Source organism: Littorina saxatilis, linkage group LG10, assembly GCF_037325665.1.
Source record: "Littorina saxatilis isolate snail1 linkage group LG10, US_GU_Lsax_2.0, whole genome shotgun sequence".
Taxonomy (NCBI): Eukaryota; Metazoa; Mollusca; class Gastropoda; order Littorinimorpha; family Littorinidae; genus Littorina; species Littorina saxatilis.
Genome location: NC_090254.1, coordinates 37172846 through 37200559, shown reverse-complemented (window position 1 = coordinate 37200559; position 27714 = coordinate 37172846). Strand labels below are relative to the sequence as shown.

Below are 27714 nucleotides of genomic sequence, written 5' to 3'. Positions count from 1 at the left end.
TGGTCGGTGAGGAACTGGGTGGTGAGTCGTGCTGTGTGCGGGCGAGCGTTGTCCTGCTGGAATATGGCATCCTGGTCAGCCAGAAGAGGAAGGGCGTGTGGGCGCAGAATTTCCTCCACGTATCGTTGGGCAGTTATGCGCCCTTGGACGTGCACCAGGGTGCTCCTTCCAGCGGTATTGATCGCCCCACACACCATGACGCCTCCACCACCATGAACGGGTGCCTCATCCACACAGTTGGGCGCGTAACGTTCGTTTACTCTCCGGTAGACCCTCCTCCGACCATCATGTCGCTGGAGCAGGAAGTAGGACTCGTCGCTGAACCACACGTGTCTCCAGTGATTCCGGACGGTCCAGCGAAGGTGCTGGTTGCCCCACTGCACTCGGTTCTGGCGATGGCGGCGGGTGAGGACAGCTCCTCTGTGAGGTCTGCGAGCTCTCAAACCAGCTTCATGCAGGCGGTTCCGCACGGTCTGGTCCGATAATCGGTGTGGCCCGGGGAGAGCCTGGACAGAAGATGAGGCCGACAGGAAACGATTTCGGAGGTGGCGGAGCCGTATGAAGCGGTCGTGAGCAGCAGTTGTCGCCCTTGGTCTTCCCGCTCGTGGCAAGTCAGCAACGGAGCCAGTGGCTTGAAACCTGACCCACAGTCTACTGATGGTGCTCTGGGACACGTGGAAGTGCCTGGCGATTGCACTTTCACTTTGGCCTGCTTGTAAACGACCCAATGCAATTTGGCGGTCTTCTCTGCTCAATCGGGCCATCTTTCGTCGCTGAATTGTCGTCTGATTTCTTTGTGGCGAACAATCCGCTTTTATGGGTTTTGGAAGACATGGTGAGAGCTCAATATTCCCCGAGTTTCACGAGATTACACTGAAGCTTGACGAGTGGTCATGCCAAATGAGCAATTTTGACATTGTAGCCACTGATAACGCATGCGTCACGTGCAGAGCTCACTTGTGGCAATGGACGAAAGGTCGACGACCAGATAAACATTTTCTGCAGTTTGGTGGATATTCTTGTAGCCATATAACTAAATTAACCAAATATTACAAGCTATGCGTTTCTTTTTTTGAACAGTATAGTTGACTTGATTTTGATTAATATCTATCTTTCATGTCTTTATTACAATGACATTCAACATGCATCAGTGAAAATACACAATTAAATAAAAGATGTATCAAAGATCAAGGCCATGGGCGTACCCAACACTAAAAACTGCGAACCCTGCCCTGATTTGGGTGTGTATATTTAATATCGCGATTGTTCTGCGTAGTCAACATTTGGACATCTTATATAGGCATGTTGTCATGAAAAAGTCTTATGCTTAAAAAAATAACACCAAAATGTCTCTCTCACAACCTCTCTCTCTCTCACAACCTCTCTCCCTCTCACAACCTCTCTCTCTCACAACCTCTCTCTCTCTCTCTCACAACCTCTCTCTCTCTCTCTCACAACCTCTCTCTCTCTCTCACAACCTCTCACAACCTCTCTCTCTCTCACAACCTCTCTCTCTCTCACAACCTCTCACAACCTCTCTCTCTCTCACAATCTCTCACAACCTCTCTCTCTCTCACAACCTCTCTCTCTCTCTCTCTCTCTCTCTCTCTCTCTCTCTCACAACCTCTCTCTCTCTCTCTCTCACACAACCTCTCTCTCTCTCACAACCTCTCACAACCTCTCTCTCTCTCTCTCACAACCTCTCACAACCTCTCTCTCTCTCTCACAACCTCTCACAACCTCTCTCTCTCTCACAACCTCTCACAACCTCTCTCTCTCTCTCACAACCTCTCACAACCTCTCTCTCTCACAACCTCTCACAACCTCTCTCTCTCTCTCACAACCTCTCACAACCTCTCTCTCTCTCACAACCTCTCTCTCTCTCTCACAACCTCTCTCAACCTCTCACAACCTCTCTCTCTCTCTCTCTCTCTCTCTCTCTCTCTCTCTCTCTCTCTCTCTCTCTCTCTCTCTCTCTCTCTCTCTCTCTCTCCATCTCATTAGCTGTTACGAGATTGTACCTAATAGATTGTACCCAGATTAGTTAAGTTGGCCCCAAAAGACTCGCAAATATATATGGGACCTGTATGGGCCGCATATTTAGTGCTGGTTGGGTACTCTGTTTTTGTAGACACAATACATAGCAAGTATACCCGGCTTTGCCCCGTGTAACACGAGAAAATTACTCACACGAAATTTTTACTCCCGAGTTTCCAGATTACTGGGAGTAAAAAATCTGGGGAGTAAACGTTTCGTGGAGGGAGTAATTTTAACGTCCCTTGGGAAGTTCTTTTCTCGTACGACAAGTGTACTCGGAGTAAACATTTCGTACTTTTTACTCCGGAGTCAATTTTTCGTTGAGTAAAAATTTCGTATTACGCCGGTTCCCATTTGGACAAAACCACATACCTACCCACTTACACTCGAAAATGTAAGCCAGAAACAGAGTCTAACACTTCAACACAATCAAATACCCAATCCCTTACACATGAAGATGAAAGATACGAACACATTTCCTGCTCAGACACAACGAAATACCTATTCACTTGCAACCAAAAATAACGGAAAAAGATTTCAAAAATAAACGGAACAAAATGAAGACAAAAGAAAACCAAAACAAAATATGATGTAAAAATATTCCTCGAGCGGGCTTCGAGCAAAGGTCGCTTTGGTGGTAGGCAAAGGAGAAGTCCGTTCGGTTGAGGAGAAGGCTGTACGAAAGATGCAAATGATCATATTACACGCTTGAATGTGTCATTCGCGCGACCATTAAAATATGTCATGGTATTTGAATTCAACATGACCGAATAATGAGTGGCATGAACACATATATACACACACACACACACACATACACACACACACACACGCACGCAAACACGCACGCACACACACACACACACACACACACACACACACACACACACAAATACACGCACGTACGCACGCACGTACGGACGCACGGACGCACGCAAACACGCACGTACACACACACACACCATGTACCATCACGCACACACACACACACTGGCACACACACACTGACACACACACACACACACACACACACACACACACACACACACGTGTGTGTCTGCGTGTGTGTGTGTTTGTGTGTGTGTGTGTGTGTGTGTGTGTGTGTGTGTGTGTGTGTGTGTGTGTGCTCTTTTTGCAGTTAAAGTCAGAAGGCAGAGGGACGATATGTGTGTGTGTGTGTGTGTGTGTAGAGCGATTCAGAGAAAACTACAGTACTGATCTGCATAAAATTCGACATGAGAGATCCTGGGTATGATACCCCCTGATGTTTTTTTCTCTCATTTTTTCGATAAATGTATTTGATGACGTCATAACCGGCTTTTAGTGATAGCTGAGGCAGCACTGTCACGCCCTCATTTTTCAACCAAATTGATTGAAATTTGGTTTCCATCAAGCAATCTTTCACTCAGTCCGGTCTTTGGGATTGCATTTCATCTCGGAAACTTAATAATTAGTTAATTAGTTTGCTCATTACATTTGTCACTAAAAACTAATTTTTACTTACAGATAAAAAATCATTGCATTGTATTCCTCTTCTTCTCTTGAATTCAAACACATATAGATATGTAATGTTTACTTTAAAAACGCGCTCAGAATTAGAGAAAATAGGTTGGGTATAATGTTCTCATGCTTCGCGGAGACGAGCGTGAACTGTCTCGGTCTTCGGGTATAGTTAGCCGAGACTATCTGAATGCAGTCTCGCCGATGACATTTTTTTTTAGTTGATCATCCTATAGTTTGATGCCTACAGATTGACTGAATATTTTTATATCGCTTCACGCGACTTGTTTAATTTTTCTTAGAGGATCACCCGGCCCATGCAGAACACCCGATTTTTCGTTATCCGTGTTTTACAGGATAGAAATCATACAACTAACCATCATCTCCAAACACGTTCTGAACCCTTTGAATCCTTCGTCGACATGTTGGACAAGGGCAGTGTGACAATTTGGTCAAGCATGACTGGCAAAAGAGGTGACCGCAAGGGATGCACGCACCGCAGTTGTTGATCTTCTCGTTTTCCAGGCAGACCGGACAGGACAACATGTCTTGCTCGATCTGGAAAGGATGAAAGAGTTCAGTTATTCATTGACGACCATGAGAAAACTGTATCCGGAAATTCCCGATTAACGAAGTCAAGAAGAGCTTGGAAGGTGTTATTTGTTCAGTTTATCTGTGTGTCTGTCTGTGTGTCATTTGGTGTTTTTAAAATTTTGTTATTAAAAATGCAGTGTGCCCGTTAAATTTTTTTTAAAGTGATAACAATCTTGACCTTTCAGTGATATGTCATTGTAACTTTTAAAAGTGCTCAAAATGAAAGACAATCGGTTAATGCTAACTAGGTTTCGGTTAGCCAAGCCTTACAATATTCTCTGTGATCAATCAATCAATCAATCAATCAATGACGCTTATATCGCGCATATTCCGTGGGTACAGTTCTAGGCGCTCTGCAGTGATGCCGTGTGAGATGAAATTTTATACGGCCAGTAGATTGCAGCCATTTCGGCGCATATTTACCTTTCACGGCCTATTATTCCAAGTCACACGGGTATAGGTAGACAATTATTAACTGTGCCTAAGCAATTTTGCCAGGAAAGACCCTTTTGTCAATCGTGGGATCTTTAACGTGCACACCCAATGTAGTGTACACGGGGGGAGGGTTCGGACACCGAAGAGAGTCTGCACACAAAGTTGACTCTGAAATAAATTTCCGCCGAACCTGGGATCGAACTCACGCTGACAGCGGCCAACTGAATACAAATCCAGCGCGCTACCAACTGAGCTATATCCCCGCCCCAACTGATCCTCGTTTTCAGTATACGAACACTGAACCGAGAACCAGTCATTCATATATTTTAGTCTTAGGCCGACAGATTGATTAAATGTTTTGATATCGCTTCACGCGACTTGTTTAAGGTCGTGCCAATTACTCGTGGCTGGGCGATGTTTGTAAAAAGAGAAACATCCGTTTATATGTCATATTTTTTTCTAAGTAAGCAATCATAAGAGTTCCATTGGTGGGAATGAAAAGTTAATGTATGGACGGACGACTGTTGAGTAAACACCCACGTGTATAGAAGTGCTTTGCAAATAAAGAAAGGAGGACAAAATTGGAGCCTTCACACAACGATACTTCAATTTGTGCCGGATTCAGTTACTGAGATTTCCATAAATTAGATCTGGAGATAAAGACAAATACAGGCGTGCGTGTTTCTTTGCGGTACAAGCCTTGTTGACAGACTGGTTTTGAACACACATTTTATAACACACTGTAATAAGCAAGCCTCCAAAGTTAAGATTATATCAGGCAAGCATACGTTGGAAGAATCAAAAGTTATCTGAAAGTAAAATCAGCTGGATTGTAAACAAACCTTAGTTTCCGTGAAAACTATCTTCTAGATCATTAAACACGGACATCCTGAACTACCGCACCCGGTGTGACGGTGTGTGTGTGTGTGTGTGTGTGTGTGTGTGTGTGTGTGTATGTGTGTGTGTGAGTACATGTGTGTGTGTGTGTGTGTGTGTGTGCGTGTGTGTGGGTGTGTGTGTGTGTGTGTGTGTGTGTGTGTGTGTGTAAGTGTGTATGTGTGCTTGTGTGAGGTTGGGTGTGTGTCAAAATGTGTTGTGCAATATGGCATGAAAATCTTGTTAGATTTGTTGTTAAAAATTACAGCTTTGTATTCCATGTTTATTATCTTTTACGAAGTAATCATAGTTAAATAGTCTTTTATGTTTTTTATTTGTTCGACCTGCTTTGGATTATAGAGTTTTATGCACTGCCTTTTATAGTTAACTAAATTTTTGTATTCGAAATAGTCCATTGTAGTCGGTGTAGGCCTTAAGCTTATTTTAATCGTTTGTCCAGTATTTAATGTAATTCTCTATTTTTGTATGAACTCAAATGTTTAGTGTTCTTAGTATGTCTTGTTAGGCTAAGTTCTATTTAATCAGAGTATGTTTGCGTGTGCTTATACCTAGTGATATTGTAAAGCGCATAGTGCTTTTAGTTATGCGCTATAGAAATCTCCTTAATAAATTAATAAATAAATAATCCACAGCGTAAATGTTTGCTGTTTTGAGCGTGAATTTTGTGATGGCATCATTTCGTAACTGACACCCATATTAGGCCCCCCAAAAATAGTCTGTTTACGGTAACATAGGCCCAAAAAATAGGGTCGGTAGGTCGGGATTTTATTTTAATTTTTTTTATTATTTGTTTCCCCAAAAAACATATTTTTAAGTTATTTTGCCAAAAAAACAAAGACTGTTTTTCTCTCCCAAATGCCAAAAAAAAAGTTCAGGGTCGCGCGAAAAAATAGGGTCGGTCGGGATACCGTAAACAGACTATTTTTTGTTGTTGGCCTTAGTCTTCGAAATTAGTTCACGGTTAAATGGTCGTTATGGGTCTAAGTAGATTGGTGGTTTGATCAAATAAAAGGCCTAAACAAAAAATAGGTGTGGTTACGGTAACCCGACCTACCCTATTTTTAGGGGCCGACCCTATAACTTTTTATTACATATGTCAAAACAAAAACAAAAAAAACCAACAAAAAAAACCAGTGCAGAAAACGCAATGAAAGCAAAAGCGCTCGAGTCGCACACTTATTTCCCTGTCAAGTAGGTTTAATTTGTACACATTAGAAAAAAAAGTTAAAAAAACAAAAAAGGGATTGCCTACCTTCCTACCCTAATTTTTGGGGGGCTATGTTACCTTAACCACACCTTTTTTTGCCTAACAGCTTGGAAAGATTTGCGGAAAATGTCACGCTGACATGCACAGGAAGGAAGGTTGGTTTTTAACGCCCCTCCTACATGTTCGGCTAAACGTGACCGATATATTGAAACGGAATTTTCTTCGCTCGTATATCTAAATACGAACAATTCTTCTTCTTCGTTTATGAGCGGAAACTCCCACTTTCACTCATGTTTTTTGCACGAGTGGGTTTTTACGTGTACGACCGTTTTTACCCCGCCATTCAGGCATACGCCGCTTTCGGGGGAAAAATACGACTGTCCCTCCCACGAAGCAAGGCGCCGAGAGCAGTGGCCACAGAACTTATATTTGACAGAAGGGACAAGCCCTCTTAGCGCGATCGAAGAACGCGTTCTGGTTGGCTCGGCCGGCCGCCATCTTGTTAATGCTGAGACTGACCAGCGATCGCGGCGAGCGACACACACACGCAGTGCGCAGTTTGGTCTCACGGTGTGCCTTGTCTCTGTTTACGTTTATTAGTCCAAGCATATTAGAGAACAACGTTGAAGTGACAATGACTAGGTTTAAAATGTCCCTTATCAGAAAGTTCAACCTCAGTCCTTTGATGTTTATTAAACACATTTTCATATAAAGTTGGCGCTTCATATGGAAAAGTGGCTTTGAAATTGACCCTAATCCTTCTTTGGGCTCTGTAAATGTCGTTTGGGGCTATGGTTGTAAAACGGTATCTACTGGTCACCCCAATGTATAAACTGAAAACTCTTTCTGCACCAGAACACGCAGAAAGGATTGTATCTGCCTGATGTCTGATGCTTTTCAAAATCCCCAACCACTAACACCTTCAAAACGGACATTAACTGACACTGTTGTTTTTCCCTATATAATCCTTACTATTTTTCCGAGACGTCGTCCTGTTGTGTATTTAGCTTGCCACAACCTCATACATGGTCCTAAAAGTTAAAGTTGAAAAAAATACTAAAGATAAATGAACAAGCTGACGCAGTGTCATTCGCACCGTGAATCCCCGCATGGGAACATACTAAAGTCTGGTTCCAAATAGGCTCAATTTCCTTCTATTTCTTTGTATTTCTGCCTCGTAGGGGTAGGGGTGTTCAAACCAAAGGCACCTTTAAACCAAAATTCAAATCACACATCTTACAATACTAAGACACTCAGCAGTGAAAGGGTGTCTGCTGGTAAAAAATTCCAAACAATCCTAAAAGTACTTCACTACTAAACGTGCTTTTAAAAAGAGCCGTTATTTTTCCCTCTGTAATCAGTATTGTGTTTTCTGCGAACATGTAGTCTATTTAGATGGTTGTCATGTGCACATGGGTTGCTAAAGCGTTTTCAGTTGGGCATATGTCGAAAAGCAAAGAATTAGCCCTTTGAAAACCATCAGAACTGTCACACAAAAATAACATTTACCTATCTCACCAACTGACCAAACATAGGGCTTTTCCTTATGTATTATGTATTGTCGTGTTTTTTGTAGCATACTTGTGAAAACAGCCACCACTGTTGTAAATGATACTTTAAAGAGCATTATTTCATTTTTACAGTTGAAGGACAACCTGGACTGCCGTATATTACAGCTGTTTTACAATCAGCCAAAATTTTCTTAACAAACGTATGTTAAGAACAACTCCCATAGTGAAATTGAAGGAAAACAAAGTGAAAACCCCCCTGCCATAGAGGAGCTAAAGAATCAACAATAAACGACTGCATGGATAGCTTGATGCACGAATACATTGCGGACATGTTTGTCTCCAACCAAGAGAAAGTTCCAAAAAATCCCTTTTGTGCTTCTTATTATACAGTGACGTCAAAGACAGCCTTTTTTGCTGTTCATACATTCAGGGGTTATGGTTACACTAAACGACGTAGTTGTAGCCATACTGCCATCCAGATTTATTTTTTCCTTGCGAGCAGTCACAGGGTGTTTGTGCTGTCTGCCAACCGTCAGACGACCCCGCCCAAGTCTGTTAAGGGACCGTTTGACCGTTATAGAACGCGTCTTTTTGATTTTTTGGCACAGTTGGAAACGGTTGATTTTTATCCCTACCATTGTTTCCAAACATTATATAGGAATGTTTTGTGAACAACGGATAATAGCCGCTACTCGCATGTGTAGCAAAAGTGAGCGTACATACTCACCCTGGTCGTCCAGCCGTTGTCCGTTGCCCGTCTTCATCTGTCTGTACAAATCATTACCTTTGGATTTTTCTCGAACGCTATGAAGTGAAGAAACACCAAATGTTGCAAAATGTTGTATGACCCCAAGAGCTCAAAAAAGATACTTGAGAACCTTGACCTTACCTTAAGGTCAAGGTCACAGGGAGAATGAATGTGGTCTAAAAACTGCAAAATTTCACATTGTGCCAGTTTTCTGGAAAACAAATTAAAAACAGCGGGCTTAGTTTTGTATGGTATAGGAACTGGGTGGCCGAGTGGTAACGCACTTGCGCTCGGAATCGAGAGGTTGCGTGTTCGACCCTGGGTCAGGCCGCTATTTTCTCCCCCCTTTCCTAACCTAGGTGGTGGGTTCAAGTGCTAGTCTTTCGGATGAGACGAAAAACCGAGGTCCCTTCGTGTACACTACATTGGGGTGTGCACGTTAAAGATCCCACGATTGACAAAAGGGTCTTTCCTGGCAAAATTGTATAGGCGTAGATAAAAATGTCCACCAAAATACCCGTGTGACCTGGAATAATAGGCCGTGAAAGGTGGATGCAGCGCCTAAAGGCAGTCGATCTACTGGCCGATGTGAATGCGTGATATATTGTGTAAAAAATTCCATCTCACACGGCATTAATAGGTAACATGCGCCTTGAGTCGCCTTGTGTGGTGAGATACGTGCGCGATATAAATCCTCGTAAATAAATAAAAAAAATAAATAAATGGTATACAAGAAAAAGAAAGCCTTATCTTCTGATACCATTTTGGTTGACCTCGCTTCAATGTCAAGGTCACAGGAGTCCTTCAAAGTTGAATTGTATACATGTTTTGAAGTGACCTTGACCCTGAACTATGAAAAAAATCTTTCAAACTTCATAATTGTGTGGGGCACATGTTATATACTGATATTGAGCCACATTTAGTCACATATCATCAAGGTCAAGGTCACTTTGCCCCTTATGAAATGTGACTGAAACGGGCAATTGAATCACTAAAAGTGACAATGTCTCTTTGTAGAAAGTGCCAATAAGTATGTTTATGCTTCCTATGTCTTGAATTGATAGCCTTGTGATGTGTGACCTTTGATGATCTTGACCTTGGCCAAAGGTCATGTGTAATTTGGTAGGAAAAATCTGTAAACCAGTTCTAATAGTGTACAATGTCCTTGCCAGCTTCAGTTGTTAGACCTTCACCTTCAAGGTCACCTGAAGGTCAAGGTCACTTTAAGACAAAGGTCAAGCATGAGAGTCGCATGGGCTTTGCTTTGTTAAGATTTTTTACCAAGACACATGGATTTCTTTACCCGGCTTGGTCACATTTTTCATAGGGGTCAATGTGACCTTGACCCTAACGATATGTGACCAGATGTGGCTCACTATGAAATTCTAACAAACGCCCCACTCAGTGTTTAAGTTTGTAAGAGATATCGTCCATAGTAAAGTTAAAGGGGCAAGCTCACATCAAAATATGTCTACAATTCAACTTTGAAGGGCTCCTCTGACCTTGACATTGAAGCGAGGTCAACCAAAATGGTATCAGAAGATAAGGCTTTCTTTTTCTTGTATACCATACAAAACTAAGCCCGCTGTTTTTAATTTGTTTTCCAGAAAACTGGCACAATGTGAAATTTTGCAGTTTTTAGACCACATTCATTCTCCCTGTGACCTTGACCTTAAGGTAAGGTCAAGGTTCTCAAGTATCTTTTTTGAGCTCTTGGGGTCATACAACATTTTGCAACATTTGGTGTTTCTTCACTTCATAGCGTTCGAGAAAAATCCAAAGGTAATGATTTGTACAGACAGATGAAGACGGGCAACGGACAACGGCTGGACGACCAGGGTGAGTATGTACGCTCACTTTTGCTACACATGCGAGTAGCGGCTATTATCCGTTGTTCACAAAACATTCCTATATAATGTTTGGAAACAATGGTAGGGATAAAAATCAACCGTTTCCAACTGTGCCAAAAAATCAAAAAGACGCGTTCTATAACGGTCAAACGGTCCCTTAACAGACTTGGGCGGGGTCATCTAACGGTTGGCAGACAGCACAAACACCCTGTGACTGCTCGCAAGGAAAAAATAAATCTGGATGGCAGTATGGCTACAACTACGTCGTTTAGTGTAACCATAACCCCTGAATGTATGAACAGCAGAAAAGGCTGTCTTTGACGTCACTGTATAATAAGAAGCACAAAAGGGATTTTTTGGAACTTTCTCTTGGTTGGAGACAAACATGTCCGCAATGCATTCGTGCATCAAGCTATCCATGCAGTCGTTTATTGTTGATTCTTTAGCTCCTCTATGGCAGGGGGGTTTTCACTTTGTTTTCCTTCAATTTCACTATGGGAGTTGTTCTTAACATACGTTTGTTAAGAAAATTTTGGCTGATTGTAAAACAGCTGTAATATACGGCAGTCCAGGTTGTCCTTCAACTGTAAAAATGAAATAATGCTCTTTAAAGTATCATTTACAACAGTGGTGGCTGTTTTCACAAGTATGCTACAAAAAACACGACAATACATAATACATAAGGAAAAGCCCTATGTTTGGTCAGTTGGTGAGATAGGTAAATGTTATTTTTGTGTGACAGTTCTGATGGTTTTCAAAGGGCTAATTCTTTGCTTTTCGACATATGCCCAACTGAAAACGCTTTAGCAACTCATGTGCACATGACAACCATCTAAATAGACTACATGTTCGCAGAAAACACAATACTGATTATAGAGGGAAAAATAACGGCTCTTTTTAACAGCACGTTTAGTAGTGAAGTACTTTTAGGATTGTTTGGAATATTTTACCAGCAGACACCCTTTCACTGCTGAGTGTCTTAGTATTGTAAGATGTGTGATTTGAATTTTGGTTTAAAGGTGCCTTTGGTTTGAACACCCCTACCCCTACGAGGCAGAAATACAAAGAAATAGAAGGAAATTGAGCCTATTTGGAACCAGACTTTAGTATGTTCCCATGGAGGGATTCACGGTGCGAATGACACTGCGTCAGCTTGTTCATTTATCTTTAGTATTTTCTTCAACTTTAACTTTTAGGACCATGTATGAGGTTGTGGCAAGCTAAATACACAACAGGACGACGTCTCGGAAAAATAGTAAGGATTATATAGGGAAAAACAACAGTGTCAGTTATTGTCCGTTTTGAAGGTGTTAGTGGTTGGGGATTTTGAAAAGCATCAGACATCATGCAGATACAATCCTTTCTGCGTGTTCTGGTGCAGAAAGAGTTTTCAGTTTATACATTGGGGTGACCAGTAGATACCGTTTTACAACCATAGCCCCAAACGACATTTACAGAGCCCAAAGAAGGATTAGGGTCAATTTCAAAGCCACTTTTCCATATGAAGCGCCAACTTTATATGAAAATGTGTTTAATAAACATCAAAGGACTGAGGTTGAACTTTCTGATAAGGGACATTTTAAACCTAGTCATTGTCACTTCAACGTTCCCTTCACTAAAGTGGCTAAGATGCCTGGACTATATGACCTGACCAAGTTTACGTACTGTGTGAATAAAAGCAGGTCCATTTACTTACTAATTTATCAGTAGTAAGGATTTGCTGATGTATAACTTCAGCCGCATCGATAGATCTGTGACCATTAGTTTTTCTCTTTGTTATGTGCATGATCATCATTTTGTGCCGTGCCTACTTTTGAAATGCTACACGACAAGCAATCAATCGATCTTTTGAGGGTTAACGTCCTTGTCAACCACGAGGATTATTTCAAAGACGGTGCTTTTAGACATTTAACATGCACCACACATAAGACAGAACGGTCGTACACGAGACTGATTGCCGCGTTTTACACCGTCAATTTTACTGTGAAATTGCGACAAGTGTTCGGCACTTCAAAGTGTTTGCCTGCTGTATACAACAACATAAAAATTAAGTAGAAGTGCAATGCCAAGGCACTGCATACCCCCCGCGAAGGACAAATCCGCTCTCTCTCTCTCTCTCTCTCTCTCTCTCTCTCTCTCTCTCTCTCTCTCTCAGTCTCTCTCTCGCTCTCTCACACACACATTCACACACATACATCCCCCCAAGTCACACACACACACACGGTCACACACACACACACACACTCATTCACACACAAACATAGGCCCTACACACAAACTCACGCACACCCACATCTCTCTCTCTCTCTCTCTCTCTCTCTCTCTCTCTCTCTCTCTCTCTCTCTCTCACACAGACACAGAAACACAAACACACACACACGCACGAATGCATGCACGCACACTCACACACACATAAATAACCACATTCTCTCTCTCTCTCTCTCTCTCTCTCTCTCTCTCTCTCTCTCTCTCTCTCTCTCTCTCTCTCACACACACACACACACGCACACTCATTCACACACACCCATTCACACACAAACATAGGCCCTACACACAAACTCACGCACACGCACATACACATTCTCTCTCTCTCTCAGTCTCTCTCTCTTTCCCTCTCTCTCTTACACAGAAAAACACACACACAAACACACACACGCACGAATGCATGCACGCACACACACATAAATAACCACATTCTCTTTCTTTCTCTCTCTCTCTCTCTCTCTCTCTCTCTCTCTCTCTCAAGCACACACACACACACACACACTGACACACACCCCCCAAGTCACACACTGACGCGGCACACACACACACACACACACACACGCACGCACTCACTCACTCTCGCACACAAACTTCATACACACAAAACACACACCCGCATACACACGTATAGACAGACGGACATACACACCTTTACAAACAAACACACATACACACACAGACACTGATACACTTACGCACACGCACATACACAAATCCACTCTCTCTCTCTCTCTCTCTCTCTCTCTCTCTCTCTCTCCTTTACAAACACACATGGCACACACACATGGCACACACACACATTTACATACGCACGCATGCACGCACGCACACACAGGCTCACACACACACACACACACGCACGCACACACACACACAGTGACTCACTGTGGGACAAATCTCAGTACACACAAAACACACACTCATACGCACATAGACAGACGGACATACACACCTTTACAAACAAACACACATACACACACAAACATACACACAAACTCATGCACGCACACACTATCTCTCCCTCTCTCTCTCTCTCTCTCTCTCTCTCTCTCTCTCTCTCTCTTTCTCTCTCTCTCTCTCTCTTTCTCTCTCTCTCACTCTCTCTCTCTCTCTCTCTCTTTCTTACAAACAGACACACCACACACACACACATTTACATAGCATGCACGCACGCACACACACACAGGCTCACACACACACACACACACACACACACACACACACACACACACACAAACACACACACACACATAACACAACGGTAACACGCTCCGCGTTTCGTTTTGTTTACAGTAAGCCTACTGCCAGTACTGGTACTCGCCATGCTTCTTCGCAGCAGTTTCAAAATGGCGCCCCGAACGCGTACGGAAATTGCCGGAACATACCGAAGAGGCGCTTGTCCCTTCTGTCTAATATATAAGTTCTGTGGACGGAACGGACCTTCGGACCAAACTCTGGGGAAAGGCAGATGAACTTCGCCGCACGGTCAGCTTTGCGGCATCCCTCGGAGCGGAGAGACTTTCATCGTGCAGTCAGTCGAACGCAGAAGAAGAAGAAGAAGGGGAAAAATACGAACTGATTCCTTGCGAACAACAAAGGAGTTTGCAGCATCAAGATTGAAACAGAAAACTTCCAAAAGAACGTGAGGATGTTAGCCTAAAACAAGTCGCGTAAGGCGAAAATACAACATTTAGTCAAGCTCAGTCGAACTCTCAGAATGAAACTGAACGCATTGCATTTTTCCCGCAAGACCTGTCCACCGCTCGTGGCAAATGCAGTGACATTAACAATCCAGAAAAGCGCGGTAGCGGTTGCGCTGAGGAGGATAGCACGCTTTTCTATATCTCTATTCTTTTTAACTTTCTGAACGTGTTTTTAATCCAAACATATCATATCTATATGTTTTTGGAATCAGGAACGGTCAAGGAAATTGTTTTTAAATCGATTTCGGACATTTAATTTTAATCATAATTTTTATATTTTTGATTTTCAGAGCTCGTTTTTAATCCAAATATAACATACTTATATGTTTGTGGAATCAGAAAATAATAAGGAATACGATAAATGTAATTTTGGATCGTTTTATAAAAAAATAATTTTAATTACAATTTTTGGATTTTTAATGACCAAAGTCATTAATTAATATTTAAGCCTCCAAGCTGAAATGCAATACGAAAGTCCGGCCTTTGTCGAAGATTGCTTGGCCAAAATTTCAATCAATTTTATTGAAAAATGAGGGTGTGACGGTGCCGCCTCAACTTTTCCAAAATGCCGGATGACGTCATCAAAGACGTTTATCGAAAAAATGAAAAAAACATCCGGGGATATCATACCCAGGAACTCTCATGTAAAATTTCATAAAGATCGGTCCGGTAGTTTACTCTGAATCGCTCTACACACACGCACACACACACACACACACACGCACACACACACACACACACACACACACACACACCCACACCGACCCTCGTCTCGATTCCCCCTCTATGTTAAAACATTTAGTCAAAACTTGACTAAATGTAAAAAGCGGGAATTAGTCAAATAAATGCACGCAATTGCAAAAGAAAGTAGGGGAAAGCGGTGTGTCTAAAACACGCGGGGACAGTTTAACTGCACGCGGGGACGGTGAACTTGCACGTGCGGACGTTAGATAATAACATTCTGACTATCCTTTATTTATTTAAAAAAAGAAGTAATATATATTTTTTTTAACTTATTTATTTTTTATTTTTAGTTTGTTTGTTTGTTTGTTTGCTAAACGCCCAGCCGACCACGAAGGGCCATATCAGGGAGGTGCTGCTTTGACATATAACGTGCGCCACACACAAGACAGAAGTCGCAGCACAGGCTTCATGTCTCACCCAGTCACATTATTCTGACACCGGACCAACCAGTCCTAGCACTAACCCCATAATGCCAGACGCCAGGCGGAGCAGCCACTAGATTGCCAATTTTAAAGTCTTAGGTATGACCCGGCTGGGGTTCGAACCCACGACCTCCCGATCACGGGGCGGACGCCTTACCACTAGGCCAACCGTGCCGGTTTTTTTTTATAGTCAGAATGTTATAAAATAACGTCCCCGTGTGCTATTTCACCGTCCCCGCGTGTTTAACTGCACGCGGGGACACGCGGGGACGGTGAAAGAGCAAGCGGGGACGTTATTTTATAACCTTCTGACCAACAACAACAAAGAAACAAAAACAAAAATAAAAAAGTGGTTTTTTTAATAAATAAAGGATAGTCAGAATGTTATTATAACGTCCCCGCATGCCAGTTCACCGTCCCCGCGTGCTATTTATTTCGACATTTGGGGACTTTCCCCGGGTGTGTCTAAAACACGCGGGGACAGTTTAACTGCACGCGGGGACACGCGGGGACGGTGAAATAGCACTCGGGGACGTTATTTTATAACATTCTGACAAACAAAACAAAAACACACACACACACAAAAGTTTTAAAAAAATCATTCTTTTGTTTAAATAAATAAAGGATAGTCAGAATGTTATTATATAACGTCCCCGCGTGCTAGTTCACCGTCCCCGCGGGTCCCCGCGTGTTTTAGACACACCCGGGAAACGTACGTCCCCAAATGTCGAACAGGTGACTAATACCGAACAGCTGATTTCTCGAAAACAAGAGGTGACTGCTCAAATTTGACTGCACGAGGTGATAGAGTGGCTTCGAAAGGCTGCACAAGAAAACGATGAGTGGTTTTAGGATTTTATGACCCTCAAAGCTATTTTCGACCGACAGAAGACTAATCATAGCATGAATTTGAGTTGCTTTTAGTGAAAAGTTATGGCTGAAATGAACAGTGTGATCTATCTGCTGGCCAAATATGTCTGTTTCAAAGCATTCGTCTTAATCGTGCCTGAGCACCATGTGGTTTTAAAACTGTTAGGTAGATTTAAATTATGGTTCAAATACCGAACTATACAGAAGCTGACATTATCACGTCAAGTCCCTACACACGTAAACTTGAAGTGTCGCAGGCACAAAAAACAAGTCGCGTAAGGCGAAAATACAACATTTAGTCAAGTAGCTGTCGAACTCACAGAATGAAACTGAACGCAATGCAACGCAGCAAGACCGTATACTCGTAGCATCGTCAGTCCACCGCGCACGGCAAAGGCAGTGAAATTGACAAGAAGAGCGGGGTAGTACTTGCGCTGAGAAGGATAGCACGCTTTTCTGTACCACTCTTCGTTTTAACTTTCTGAGCGTGTTTTTAATCCAAACATATCATATCTATATGTTTTTGGAATCAGGAACCGACAAGGAATAAGATGAAAGTGTTTTTAAATTGATTTGGACAATTTAATTTTGATAATAATTTTTATATTTTTAATTTTCAGAGCTTGTTTTTAATCCAAATATAACATATGTATATGTTTTTGGAATCAGAAAATGATGGGGAATAAGATGAACGTAAATTTGGATCGTTTTATAAAAACAATTTTTTTTTTACAATTTTCAGATTTTTAATGACCAAAGTCATTAATTAATTTTTAAGCCACCAAGCTGAAATGCAATACCGAAGTCCGGGCTTTGTCGAAGATTACTTGACCAAATTTCAACCAATTTGGTTGAAAAATGAGAGCGTGACAGTGCCGCCTCAACTTTCACGAAAAGCCGGATATGACGTCATAAAAGACATTTATCGAAAAAATGAAAAAAAAACGTCTGGGGATTTCATACCCAGGAACTCTCATGTCAAATTTCATAAAGATCGGTCCAGTAGTTTAGTCTGAATCGCTCTACACAGACACACAGACACACATACACCACGACCCTCGTCTCGATTCCCCCCTCTACGTTAAGACATTTAGTCAAAACTTGACTAAATGTAAAAACAACAAGCAAATCAAAGCCTAGAACAGAGACGGTGCAAGACAACTGCACCCCAAATGGGCCCGATTGCACCCCAACACCTCTGGGGTGCAATTGGGCTAATTTGTTTGGACAATACCAACCCATTCCACACCATCCCTTACAGGGCCTCAATTGGAAATGTTATTATAAAATAGTTCATGTATAAAGCAGTAAGATAATTTCGGCTGGTATCCTCTGTGTACATCTGCTTTTCATGGTTTGCCCCTCTCGCTAATAGTTTCAACAAAATCCATGATCCAACTTTCAGTGTCTCAAAGGCAGAATGTGGGAATAGCACAACAGTTGTTGTAACCAGAGACATAGATAGAATGTATGTATGTCTCTGTTGTAACGGACAAGAAAAGACGTGAGCACATGTTCAGCTCAAGTGGCAACCCATGTCCGCAACGTGACTTTTACTCAAAGCCACTCTGACAAATTCGGTAAGAAAGTATTTAATACTCGTGAGGCCCTATAAGGGTTATGGTTCTCAAAGAAATACATGATGGGGTGTAATTGGCCACATTTTTTCTGGGGGTGCTATTGGGCAAGTTTGCGCTTGGGGTGCAATTGTACTGTAGCCAACAGAGAACAGAGAGAAACAGAAAACTAAAACCAAGAGGGCTAGAAATGTCAGTCATCAACAGGAAGCTAACTGGTTCTGTTTTTGTGTGTGCCGAGAATACACCTGTGAGGACATGATGTGTTTGATGTGCTCAAAATGGGTACATGTGGATTGTGATGGAATAACAGAAAGCCAAAGAGAGTACTTTTGTTCTGTTTGTCAGTCAAAGTAACATTGGTTTGTGCTGTTTGGATTTTTTTTCGGATTTAGGTAGCAGGTGTAATTCCAAACATATTTTAGATTTTTTGAAATTAAGATAACTTTCTTTTATGTTGATTTCTTTCCACAAAACGTGGTATGAATGTTGCTGATTATTTTCTTTGTTATAATTCACATTCACAAACGGTCTGTCTTTTGTTGTTTTTGAGAAAATTTCCCTTAAGTGTTCGGTATTTGAGGACTTTCCCTTACATATTTTTGTCACTTTCGTAAAATCACGAGTACCGAGTTCTTACTTTACCTAAGTAATTGTGGGTGGTTCTATAGAGCTGTGCACCTTTTTGTGGCATGCTGTTTTACTCATTTAAGTGGTTGTGATGCATGGGGACTATAGTTTATTCTCATGATTTCTTTCGGTGACACTCCCGCAAATATATGACACAAATAAACTAAAAAAAACCACATCTGATACTTTGTGTCTTTTAGAATAATTTCTTTGAATTAAAAATAATCCATGTCACAACCTTTTCGTTTCCATGATATGCGAGACATGTACCTTACTTTTAATCAAATGCTTCTAATGAACCAACTTAACTAATCAATTTATGCATTGGTTCCTAATTCTTTCCCGGCGGGACGGGGAAGTATTTGAAAACGCCTATGTTCAAGAAATCAAGTTCAAAGATTGAAATAACTAAGTTGAAGAAATAAATCATTCCTGTGTTACATGGTTTCCGCTAGTACACAGCTGTATATAGATCGAACGATTTACCTATGGCAGTCTCCTGTGGACTACACGTGATTTTTATATTTAATGTGCACAGTCATGAGGTCACAGGTGTGCACATGCATTTTTTTTCGAAATTGTGTATGTATGAACAGGTGTCGTCAAAATATCATAGAAATCCAAGCTTTACTCGCTCAAATGTCCATTTTTGGAAGTAAAAGTAACACACACAAAATTAAAAACACAGTTGATAAGTCTAAGTCTAACGAGTAAGTGGCGTCACCAAACATTTAAAAAAAAAGATCCATCTTGTGCTGTGAACATACAACTTCTTTTTAGTCATTTAATATGTACTGTAATACTTTTGTGTGTGTGAAAAGCTCATTTAATACAAAGCATGGAGGAGAAATATTCATGAAAACAATGATCGTACCTGCACACAAGTTGAAATCAGAAAGATCAGGTCAAAGCGACTGCGTCCTTTCTTGCAAAATATGCGACCGGATTTTTCTCCTTAAGTGATTTCTGAGAAATCACCGATCGTTCTTGTCATTCGTTTTCTTATATTCAAACATTGTGTGTGTGTGTGTGTGTGTGTGCCGTGTGTGTGTGAGTGTGTGTGTGTGTGTATGTATGTGTGTGTGTGAGTGTGTGTGTGTGTGTATGTGTGTGTATGTGTGTGTATGTGTGTGAGTGGGTGTGTGCGTGTGTGTGTGTGTGAACTGAAGAAGTTCCCGGGGAATTAAATCCGTTTTATGAAATAGGTGTGGTTACGGTAACCCGACCTACCCTATTTTTAGGGGCCGACCCTATAACTTTTTATTACATTTGTCAAAATAAAAAAAAAAAGTCGCGTAAGGCGAAAATACAACATTTAGTCAAGTAGCTGTCGAACTCACAGAATGAAACTGAACGCAATGCAACGCAGCAAGACCGTATACTCGTAGCATCGTCAGTCCACCGCTCATGGCAAAGGCAGTGAAATTGACAAGAAGAGCGGGGTAGTAGTTGCGCTGAGAAGGATAGCACGCTTTTCTGTACCTCTCTTCGTTTTAACTTTCTGAGCGTGTTTTCAATCCAAACATATCATATCTATATGTTTTTGGAATCAGGAACCGACAAGGAATAAGATGAAAGTGTTTTTAAATTGATTTGGACAATTTAATTTTGATCATAATTTTTATATTTTTAATTTTCAGAGCTTGTTTTTAATCCAAATATAACATATTTATATGTTTTTGGAATCAGAAAATGATGGAGAATAAAATGAACGTAAATTTGGAACGTTTTATAAAAAAATAATTTTTTTTACAATTTTCCGATTTTTAATGACCAAAGTCATTAATTAATTTTTAAGCCACCAAGCTAAAATGCAATACCGAAGTCCGGGCTTCGTCGGAGATTTCTTGACCAAAATTTCAACCAATTTGGTTGAAAAATGAGAGCGTGACAGTGCCGCCTCAACTTTCACGAAAAGCCGGATATGACGTCATCAAAGACATTTATCAAAAAAATGAAAAAAATGTCTGAGGATATCATACCCAGGAACTCTCATGTCAAATTTCATAAAGATCGGTCCAGTAGTTTAGTCTGAATCGCTCTACACACACACACAGACAGACAGACACACATACACCACGACCCTCGTCTCGATTCCCCTTTCTATGTTAAAACATTTAGTCAAAACTTGACTAAATGTAAAAAAACAAACAAGAAAACGAGTGCAGAAAACGCAATGAAAGCGAAAGCGCTCGAGCCGCACACTTATTTCCCTGTCAAGTAGGTTTAATTTGTACACATTAGAAAAAAAAGTTTAAAAAAAAAACAGTGATTGCCTACCTTCCTACCCTAATTTGTTTTTGGCTATGTTACCTTAACCACACCTTTTTTTGTGGGCCTAACAGCTTGGAAAGATTTGTGGAAAATGTCACGCTGACATGCACAGGAAGGAAGGTTGGTTTTTAACGCCCCTCCTACATGTTCGGCTAAACGTGACCGATATATTGAAACGGAATTTTCTTCGCTCGTATATCTAAATACGAACAATTCTTCTTCTTCGTTTATGAGCGGAAACTCACATTTTCACTCATGTTTTTTGCACGAGTGGGTTTTTACGTGTACGACCGTTTTTACCCCGCCATTCAGGCATACGCCGCTTTCGGGGGAAAAATACGACTGTCCCTCCCACGAAGCAAGGCGCCGAGAGCAGTGGCCACAGAACTTATATTAGATAATATATAAGTTCTGTGGACGGAACGGACCTTCGGACCAAACTCTGGGGAAAGGCAGATAAACTTCGCCGCACGGTCAGCTTTGCGGCATCCCTCGGAGCGGAGAGACTTTGATCGTGCAGTCAGTCGAACGCAGAAAAAGAAGAAGGGGAAAAATACGAACTGATTCCTTGCGAACAGTTTTTAGTTTGCATCAGTTTCTGAACAGAGTTGAAAACAACAAAGGAGTTTGCAGCATCAACATTCAGGCCCTTCAATCAGGAGTGGGCTTATGATATGCTGGGTGATCTTAGAATAACCCTTTTTAGCGGATGAGCGTATGATACGAAGAGCGGGGCACGAGGTGAGTGTCTGCAGAAAAAATGTAATAACTCCTAAAATACCAATTATCCTGCAACCATATTACAGTTGTCAAAACCCGAAATGTAGCGCTACTTATTCACGTTGCTCTTTTTACAAAAAAATGCGTATCTATTGAATAACTATCCAAAACACAAGGCAGGTCGCTGATTTGTGGTCGGGTGCTCTTATGAAATACCCCCTGTGCGCTTATGATAGCTTGATTTTTCGGATCGGATGCGCTTATGACTGGTTTTTCGCTGCGCTGCCTAGTTTTTTGCTTGATGACCTGAATGATCTTAATTAAATGTTCTCATTTTACAGATCATGGATTATAGATGTTACCATTGTGGAGAAGGGTTCTCCATCTTCAAAGAAATCATAACCCACACAGTTGATAAACATGAAGCACATAAGCTTCGGTATTGTTTTGTTCAGCTTAACACGGAGACAGGCAAGCGGAGGCTATGCACAAAAGCATTCGATTTTTCACCAAAAGAGTGCGCTGAGAAAGGCTGCAAAATAGTTGTAACCGATCAAAACAAAATAATAGTGGATAAAATTCCAAATTCCATTGGGCTTACTCCAGCATCTCAGAATGGCAATCAAGAGGCTCAAGAGCCTACGCCAGTGTCTCAGAATGACGATAAACATCCCCAAGAGCACACTCCTAGTGCGGTTAACTATTTTGTGAATAACCTTGCCGAAAAGGCTGGACAAATTCTGGCTGAAAACGGCTTGATAAGTGAATGGATTAGTTTTCATCAAATGATAATTCAAGGACATTTTCCCCTTGATAATATTGCCTTTCGGTTATTTCTTGACGTTGTGAACTATTACGCCACTGGAGACAAAAAAAGAATGAGATACAGTAAAGAGTCCCTTCTGTTTTGGCACACAGGCTATCGCTTATTCCATGGCAGATTCATTCGCTTCATGAATGTTTTCTATGCTTTTATTAAAATCAATGATATGAAACTAATCTTGCGTCTTCATAAAACCAAAAGGAGTAAAATTAAAACTCTAACAAACAAGTGTTTATTTCCTTTTCACAAAGTTCATGATAACCGGGACATATTATGACCAGACAAGGCTTCAATGACTGTACATACAATTTAATTACAGTTAATTAATATTAGAAAGTATAGAAAGTAAACTTATGAGAGAGAAAGAGAGAGAGATTGAAATTAATATTTTGCAGTTTTCTATGCTTTTATTAAAATCAATAATATGAAACTAATCTTGCGTCTTCATAAAACCAAAAATTAAACTCTAACAAACAATAATAATCCTTAGATGTTTTTGTTTCCTGGGCAACCCTGCATCTGCTTTTGACATGACGATCTCTTCCCTGTCTGAACTTGAACTCCACGCCACAAAACTGGCACCGAAACTCTGGCATTGGTGCATGCTTCAGCCTGTGCTGAGTTAAAGCCTTCTTCGATGGGCACACTTTGGGGCATTCATCGCACGGAAAGCTCTGTGGTTTGCTGCTGCAGGAGTGCTGTGCAAGACTGGTCCTGCTCTGGTAAGTCTTCTTACAGGCAGCACAGCTGAATGGCTTCTTCTTTTCATGGCCGTTCAAGTGAGACTCCAGCGCGACTTGACTAACCAGCGCCTTTTTACAGATGAAACACGGGAAACCCTCTTCGTGAGTAGCCCTGATATGTCGCCTGAGATTTGGCAAGTGCTTGAAGGTGTTTCCACAAGCGGTACACAGGTGAGTCTTCCCCCTGTCCTTCTTCGCAGGCTTCGCAGGCGTGCTGCTGGCTGGGGGTGGTCCTGGGTCAGCCTGGGTAGTTTCCACTTGAATCTCCTGAGATATGTCCAGGTCAATACCACTGCCGTCCATGATCCCAGAATACTCCATCTACAAACAGAACGCATCTCAAACCCTATTAGTGTTTTTGTTTTCAAATCAACATTCCTTTATGAAAGTGGTGTGTGTTTTAATAGCTAGGATAATGAGCGTGAAATAATTGAGAGATGTCATTGAGGCTGCATTTTTGTCTAACCCTTTTTCTGTCTAGGCGCAATAGTGCAATTCTGGCTAGTTTGTCGGCAGTATTAGTAGGAAGTGTAAAAAGACACAAAACATCTCACTATTGGTCGTACATTTGGTGAAGCAGAGAACTATATTTTATCCTACATACGTGAGAGAGACACCCGTGAGATAATAATCGTTCAAATCACACGTGTGTATATCATGTAAATGAGGTCATGTCAAGCAAGTCTGGCAGGGACCTGTTTTTCCACTGCTTATGATGCCAAAGTCACCGAGACAAACGTCATTATAGAAACAAAAATTGCACTCGCTAATTACCCTCGATGAATCTTTAGAACTAACACGTCACGCCACACTTTCAGAGTGATGTTTCTTTGCTTTGACGTAATAGATTGCACGAGGCTTTAGAAGAGATCGAGGTTCCAAAACAAGCGTCTTCTATTTAGCTGCCTCGTCTGCAAGACATTTTCAGTAAAATACACGTAAGTACAGTATGTAGGATAAACAGAATACTACATGGCTTGCTGTGTCGTACCAGATTTACACTCGTTGCTTTTTCAAATAGTGAACAGCTCGCTTTCGCTCGCAGTTAAATATTTAAAAAAACAACTCGTGTAAATCTGGTACGACACAGCAAGCCATGTAGTATTCTCTATATCTCTATACCTTCCTGTCACTGGAAGCAGCAACACTTGAAAGCATAAGTTCCCTTGACAAACGTCATTTATGATTGGCGTCATCTATGAATGACGTCACTGTCTAGACAAGACTAGTGCCGGTATCGGCAAACCTTGTCGCGGCAAAGGGCTAAATAAAATAATGTGTATACGTTTTAGTAGCAACAAGGTAGCAAGAAAGTGGGAACTAAGCAGCGCAGCGAAAAACCAGTCATAAGCGCATCCGATCCGAAAAATCAAGCTATCATAAGCGCACAGGGGGGTATTTCATAAGAGCACCCGACCACAAATCAGCGACCTGCCTTGTGTTTTGGATAGTTATTCAATAGATACGCGTTTTTTTGTAAAAGGAGCAACGTGAATAAGTAGCGCTACATTTCGGGTTTTGACAACTGTAATATCTGCCGTGTGCTGACAAAACCGAGTAAGTCCACTGAAGCTAGTTCTGAGATAAACGACTTTTTCTGTTTTATTACATTTCTCAAAAATGACGATTATCTTGATCAACCTACAGAGATAATAAGATAAATAGCATTAATGTACGTTTACAACCCGAGTTTGATAATGATCTGATGGATGGTTTTTGTTTTGTTGGGCATTTTGTGGACTTACTTGGTTTTGTCACTTTTTTCCATTATATCAGATCTAAAAAATGTGACAGATCTAAGCAAGTGGACTTACTTGGTTTTGTCAAAACATTTGGAAGAAAAAGTAATGCTTTTTTTGAGGATGAAAGTCGCTTGTTCATTTCAATGCGTTATTCTCTCAGGTGCCAGGAGAAACGTTCCGAATAACTCTCGCTTACTCTATTACACATGTCGTGTGCACATTAGAGCGCTTACTTCCCTTTGCTTATTTGATCTCTAAACAACGCTCTGGCTCATTTCGGTACGATTCTCACAGATACTTTCGAAGCGAACCTGTAACAATGTGTGCGTTTGTGTGTTTGTTCTGATTAAAACCAGTCTTGATCTAAGGACTATGTCCAGTCAAGAATAAAAGCTGGTTCTTGTGTATGACTGTGTACGTGAGTGTTAGTTTGAGTGCCTTGGAGAATGATGAGCATATCAGATTGCGGTGATTTGCTAAAATACATATTATTCACGTACAATTTTTTAAGCTACACAGCATGTTTTTTTGTTCCGGTACTGTTTTGTTGTTGTAAGTTTAATTTGGGTGGTACGGTTACTACTATAGTTACAGCCTTAAATCACATTATTTGAAATTCAAATCAAACACTATTTACCCGGGTTTGATGTCTTAAAAATCGTTTCTTGAAATTGTTATTAAGAAATATTTCTGGACATTAAAATGCTAGCACAGGCACGAAAGTGATTTTATTGCAGGTGTCAATGTTTCCTGAATCTATTTATAGATGTGTTACGTTTGAATTGATATTAAGCAATTCAGGTGCCGTGTGGACATGGTACGGAAATATTCACTGTCCCGATTGACGGGTTTTAACAGCGAGGACGCAATTTTTGTGAAGGCGTTTTAGTTCTGCTTCTTCTTCTTCTTTTGCGTTCGTGGGCTGAAACTCCCACGTACACGTGTGCTTTTGCACGAGTGGATTTGTACGTGGATGACCGTTTTTACAAAACCATTTAGGCAGCCATACGCCGTTTTCGGTGAAAGCATGCTGGGTATTTTCGTGTTTCTATAACCCACCGAACTCTGCTTTGGACTGCACGATCTTTTCCGTGCGTACTTGGTCTTGTGCTTGCGTGTACACACGAAGGGTGATAAGGCACCAGCAGGCCTGCACGTAAGTTGACCTGGGATATCGGAAAAATCTTCACCTTAATTACCCGTCAGGTGCGGCCGGGATTCGAACCCACGACCTTCCGCTTTGGTAAGTCATTTTTTTTTTCAAAATGATATTTTTTGTTCATCAAAAAGAAGAAATCAATGCGCATCTTGTGTGCTAATTTCTACTTTTTAGAGTGCTTAGATAAGCAGATGTGAACAAGTAAGTCCACAACCTAAAAAACCAACTTTTTAAGTGTGCATGAATGTTTTGACAAAACCAAGTAAGTCCAAGGGGTTCCCAATTTTCCTATAATGATAGTTTTAAAATTCTTGTCAGACGACCCATACAGAAAATACGTCATTTTAAGTTTAGAACTGACAAATGACGTCATTTAAAGTTTAGAACACACAAATGACCTCTTTCGATAAGGCGAGACATAATGACGTCACCTTATGACGTTTTATTTTAAACATTTTTCTTCTCTATCTATATATAATTATCCTGACGATCCTTGTCTCTCTCTCTCTCTCCCTCCCTCTATCCCTCCCTATATCTCTCTTTTCCTCCCTCCATCTCTCTTTCTATCCCTCCCTACCTCTCTCGCTATCTCTCTCCCTCTTACTCTCTTCCTCCCTCCCTAATTCCTCTTTCCCTTTGTTTCTCTCTCTCCCTCCATCCTCCCCCCCCCCCCCCTCGACCCTGATTTCTTTCCCCTCTCTCACTCTCTCCCTGTTTAGTCTCTCTCTCCCTGTTTAGTCTCTCTCTCTCTCTCTCTCTCTCTCTCTCTCTCTCTCTCTCTCTCTCTCTCTCTCTCTCTCCATCTTGTGCAAATTCGTAATGTTAACGTTATTTTCACTGTTTTGTCATTTATCTTGACAACACTTGTTCTTTAGCAGCCATGCTTGCACCAAATCTAGCACCCCTACTAACAAGTAAAATGCCGCAAGAATATGCGTATTGACTTTGACGTCATACTGGCAAAAACATTGCATTCTGATTGGTTATAGCGTCATAAAGGTTCTTGTGATTGGTGGATGGACTTACTTGGTTTTACCAGCAAATTGACATGTAATGTTTTTTGAGAAATGTTTGAAGTTGTGGACTTACTTTTCTATATCTCCTTATCTAGTTATTTTACAAAGTCAAAATTTACACACAGGCTGCTTCTTGATTTCTTAGTTTTGATGAACAAAAAGATATCATTTTTGGGAAAAAATGGACTTACTCGGTTTTGTCAGCACATGGCAGATGTACTTTAAACAGTTTTTAAGGTGTGGACTT

The 27714-nt window shown here is 41.2% G+C and overlaps 1 long non-coding RNA gene across 1 annotated transcript; it reads right to left on the bottom strand.

The window, feature by feature from the left end:
• Positions 1–1940: 1940 nt before the first annotated feature.
• Positions 1941–19950, bottom strand: LOC138979244 (uncharacterized). The gene is made up of 3 exons (XR_011459952.1): positions 19865–19950; positions 3915–4095; positions 1941–2711 (listed from the first exon to the last, which is right to left on the bottom strand). It is a non-coding gene; the product is annotated as an uncharacterized lncRNA (long non-coding RNA).
• Between the last annotated feature and the right edge of the window lie 7764 nt (positions 19951–27714).